This window comes from Etheostoma spectabile, chromosome 5 (assembly GCF_008692095.1).
Source record: "Etheostoma spectabile isolate EspeVRDwgs_2016 chromosome 5, UIUC_Espe_1.0, whole genome shotgun sequence".
Lineage (NCBI taxonomy): Eukaryota > Metazoa > Chordata > Actinopteri > Perciformes > Percidae > Etheostoma > Etheostoma spectabile.
The window spans coordinates 6055844-6061165 of NC_045737.1; the positions used below are offsets into that span (position 1 = coordinate 6055844).

Consider the following 5322-nt stretch of genomic DNA (forward strand, 5'->3'; position numbering starts at 1 on the left):
AGACATTTATACAGGACATCAGCTGGGCTAGACAAAAACAAACAAGGCTTGGACAATACATGAGCAATTAATGTGAAGTAGTAATGAGTTTCAGTGGGTGAAAATCTACAATATTGAGATTAATTTTATATTTGATCCTTGACTTTGCATTATTCTGTTTATAGCGCAAACTAAAGCTATGCAGTATGTGTGAGTGCTTAAGTGTATGGATGGGGTTATTCACCTGTGCAAATGCTTGTTTGTCTATGGTTTGGTGTGAATTAGCTGACACACTGTAATCTCTCAGTCATCAGAATACACCATCTTTACATCTGGGTTCTCCAAACAACATATTTCTCTCATCTAGGCAAGGTTTCACAGAGATAAGAATAAGTTTGTTACAAAAAAACACACAGAGCTTATCGAGAAAAACATTGTGAAGGACTCCGCACAGACGGGAAAATGTGTGTGTGTCTCCACTGCAGGCTATTTCTTTTCATTAGTCACCCTACCTGTCAGTGTTTTCATTCGCTATTGTGAAGCAGAGAGAGAAATGACAGTTTGTAGCGACTCAGTGAAAGAAGGGATTTTGGCAGTAATCCCCCTCACTGATCCTTTCAGAAACAACCAACTGTCTGGCACACCGCCTGGCTCTCGCCGTAACACGCCTGCTTTTGATACCTGAAGGCTGGTCTGTAAGCTGACACCCAAAGTGGCATTTTCTACTTCCCACAAACCTCAGATCAGACGTTGAGTAGATAAACGGTATTTATTATTTCCCTCAGTTGATAAAATGTTGGCTTGCAGGTGAGCTGAGGTGGTATACCCTGTGTGTTAATGCACACTATAGCACACACTAAGTGCTAATATTTGCAAAGCTTACACTTGTCATGTTATTTTGCCCCTTTCTTGTTAAGGACAGGTCAAACTGATAGGATTCTTTTGTTTGAGAACATATGGCGTAAACAAAGACTGACTTGTAAACTACTTCTTCAGACAGGATCCTAGTAGGTGTCATCTGTTCTATAGCTTATCTCATCAGTGTAGGGCTGTAGTCAACCAAAGAAAATCTTGGTCGACTAAAGTCCTGAAATTTCGATAAAAATCGACTTGATAAATATTCAGCAAACCACTAAAACAAGGCTTTCTAGTTCTATCTTCAATCTGTCCCCAGTGGGTTGGGCTAATCCAAAAAAGTGAAAACAAGGGGGGTGTTCTAAAGACAGACTGTTACCTGTGAAACAAGGATGCCCTGAAAACACCCCCATTAGCAATTAGTGCTTTCCACCCATAGACCGTAACGGTCTATGCTTCCACCTGATGAAATAATACGGCAAAAAATCAACCAATCAAAATTTTGGTCAAGCCAGAACGTATCGACCAATAAATCGACTAGTCGACTGGGAGTTTACAGCCCTAAATCAGTGTTGGTTAAGCCTGTTTAAGAATAGGGCTCTCTGTCTTAAAGTGCTCAAATTATGCTCATTTTCAGGTTCTTAATTGTATTTAGAAGGTGTACCAGAATAGGTTCATGTGGTTTAATTTTCAGAAAACACCATGTATTTGTTGCACTGCACATTGTTGCAGCTCCTCCTTTCACCCAGTGTGTTGAGCTCTCTGTTTTAGCCGCAGAGTGAGGCATCACACTTCTGTACAATCTTTGTTGGGAGTCTCACATGAGCAGTAAGTACTGTTGGCTAGTCAGTTGCAGAGTATGAGGGCAGCTAGGTGAGCATTATAACGTGTTACAAAGTGACGCACGTCAGGACTACAATAGAACTGTTTGGAGCAGTTCGTGTTTTTTTCTGTAAGATGGTAATTCCCTTCGGGGTGGACTTTGGGCTTTTTCACTTTGTCAACCTATAACATGCACAAAAAAGATATAAAACACAATAAAAGAAAAGAAAAGACCAATAAAACATAATTTGAGCACTTTTTAGACAGCCGTTGCCAAAAAGATGAGTTTGATTAGTCTTGCTCTATAAATGTTTCCATTCTTCTTACAATCAAGCCTGGGCCTGGGTTATAGTTTTTATATTCTATCATATGCGATGATGTTTCTCATTTATTATCTTTCCTCTGACAGCTTTGCAAATTAAAGTTGTTTCGTATTTTTTAAGCATCCATCTCATTCTAGTCTTGTTAGGGCTTATGCCCTGTAATGAGGATTGGAGCTGTGTGTAAGCTAAAATAACTATTATTCTTCACTTATTTTGACTCACAGCAATTACCAAATGTCATTTTCTTTGTCAGAAACTGAATGCCAACTTTATTTGAGTAAATGTAGTCCTTTTGATTTACTTTTCCACTGGTTGTGCTTTGCGAGATGTATTAAAGTTTGTAGACCTTTGATTTATGGCCAATCTGGCCTTTTTTAGCACCTAATATGAATTGACCTCTTTGTCTAATGGTGGGTCTGACTATGGGGGTTAACACATGCAGAAAAGGCCATAGACAGACACACAAAACAGAGACACACACACACACACACACACACACACACACACTCAGACATACATAAGGCTGGAGTGGTTTATAGGGTGGCAATAAAAAGAAATGTGTGAAATGGATCCAGTGTGCGTTACAGTGTTTTGGAGGCTGTTTTCTTAGAGATGAAGACATGGACCCACCCAGAGTGTCATGTTTAAATAAGGATTATTTATTTGAGTTAAATTTTCCAACTCTACAGGTGGGAATCTGTACGACCTGACCCTCCACTTACAAGATCTAATAAAATGTGCAATCCTTGGCTGGCAACTTACGTGTCTGTTTACAGAAAACACAATGTTTTAAAGTCACTGTGTGTCCCTCTTTTTTATGACTTAATATATGTTTCAATTCTTGATACATCAAATAAAATTAGTACAAATATATCATGTCCATGAAAGCTGCTAAGCATAAAGAAAGGCTGACTGAGTTATAGCTAAGGATTTTATATAAATTTAAGGAAGCGTTTGTTTGATTCTGTTGGATACCACTATAGAAGCACAATAGAAGTCCTTTTTGTAAATGAACATAACAGGTGTACATGGTAACCTAAGCTCCAGTATACAGCCTGCCGCCTCAGGGAATGACTCTTCTGTGTTTGTATGAAATTAAGTCCAAGTCACTCTCTTTAACATTAACCATACTTTTGTAAAGGAGCCAAGATATTGTTTTCTTACTCTGTGTGTGTGTGTGTGTGTGTGTGTGTGTGTGTGTGTGTGTGGGGGGGTTGTAGAGCTGTGTTACCAGCCCCAGCTGTGAAAGTGAATCATCAAACATCAACCCTCAATTTCAGGTAAGAGCAAAATGAAGTGAGTCAAATACCTTGTTTGCGTGTATTATCTCTGTGAGGGCCTGGGTTCTTCGGGCTGATCACATGGTAATGTATTCCCATAAATACTGTAAGATATTATTGGATTACTGTGTTGGTCAAATAGTATATATTATATGTGTGTACGTATGTATACATATGTTTTAGATGGCACTTACTTTATGTTCCATTTTAATGGGAAGTGCCCTCAGTGAAATGTGTTTATGTAATATACCAACCATAGAGTAGAGTATTGGACCACAAGTGTGCAGGATGATGTTTATTAGATATTCAACAATGGAGCAATACCTTTAAAGTTGGAAGCACACAAATCACTAAAAATTCTAAATCATATGGATGAGATTTGATAAAGTAACAGTAGAATTGGTGTAATCCATTGTTGTAGTCCTACAAACTCTCATTGAGAGAAAATTGAAGCGCAGGGAAAGCCTTACTGCTTCTTCACAAAGACTAGATTTTGCAGCCAACCAAGCTAGCCTAAATAGCCTACAGTGTGCAGCTACAGTAAGTCCCTGAAGGATGACGGCAGTGAAGGGAGAGTCCGTCTCACGTTGGTTGTTTCCAAATCCAAACTTGTCAAGAGCAACATAAAGATAGTGATACCACATCCTTTACAAATTACTGTATATTTCACTTGTCCTAAATACCTAACTTGTAGGCCATCAGTGGTATTTCACTACTTTTTCCTCAAGCGCATTGTCTATAAACAGAATTTTGTGTTTTTGAGCAGTGACTCTGCACAAACATAAGAGTGACTTTTAAAAGGTAGATAGGACTATAGCTTGTAGAAAATGTACTTTTAGAATTTTTGTTTTACATCTGTTGAGAGTTTGGAGAAAACCACAGCAAGAATTGTAAAGACTGCTTGTTTGCAAATGTTTGTTCCCTTTGGGACAGCCATCTGTAACATTAGCCCAAGTGATTTAGCATCAGTTGCCAAGTAAAAAGTTATTGGTATCTGGGAGCATTTTATAGCCAGCTGCATGGACAACTACAGCAAGTAAAAGCCCCATGAGCTGCTGCAGGGGTATTAAGCATATGAATGCCTTGTAAATGCATAATCACATGCTTTACAAGCAACCTAATGTCATTCACTGAAACCAAGCCTGGCTCTCAGAGTATGGAGACATGTATAAATCCATCAATAGCATTCATGGATTGAATGGATTGTGTAGAAGTGCTCAACAAAGTAAGAGAGGTCCGTGCATGTGTAGCAGAAATGCTGTCCACAGCACACCTGGCATCTGGACAAGTGTATTCTCCAGCAGTGCATATGTGTTCCTTAGAGGACACTGGGCCATTCAGTCAGGGACGGCAGGTGCTGTTAACCACAGATTTACATATGGATGCTTGAAAGGCCCACACTTTAGCCAGCAGTTTGGGATATGTTGAGCAGATGGTACTTGGTTAGCATAGTGAAGTGAAGAATAGGCTCTCCGTGGGATTGTTTTGAAACTGATAATGCCTAAAATATGAAGCGTCCTGACTGATTATGTCCACATGTGTGTGCACAAAATGATGACTAAGGTTGCATCCACTCAGTAGGATGCCATCATCATGTTTGAGAGGGTTGTGGACTGAGATCGACATTAAGACATTTTTATGGAAGCAATGTTAACTGTTTTTGAGGTTATGGTATCTTTATCCTGTGTTGTGCTAGGAGTCAATACATTACAGGTTACCTTGATCCATCTGGAATATGATATTACTCTAACCCAACCAATTGCACCAATGATAATAATAGTAATAATAATAATTTCTCAATGCAGTACAGAATGTGGCCTACAATGAATTCATCTAACTAATTCAATAACGCTTATTTTAGGTGGTATATCACTCTTTAGGATAGGCGACCTAGCTTGGCTGCCTATTGGTTGAGGAAACGCTGCTGTGCGGCGTCTGTATTAAACAGCAGCCTGGAACCTTTGAGTGGGAGACGCATGTTTCAGCAGGGCCATTACTGCTGAAACATGAGAAGGGGTTTTCACATGCACACATGTACAACCGCATGTACATATGCACGCAAA

The 5322-nt window shown here is 39.3% G+C and overlaps 1 protein-coding gene across 1 annotated transcript in view; it reads left to right on the forward strand.

Moving 5' to 3' along the window:
- The first annotated feature begins 3240 nt into the window (after positions 1 to 3240).
- bmpr1ba (bone morphogenetic protein receptor, type IBa) overlaps positions 3241 to 5322 on the forward strand; it is a 51950-nt gene continuing 49868 nt past the window's right edge. Inside the window, exon 1 of the mRNA XM_032514915.1 lies at positions 3241 to 3259. The gene's annotated coding sequence lies outside the window, so the exon portion shown is untranslated. The remainder of the gene's footprint in view (positions 3260 to 5322) is intronic.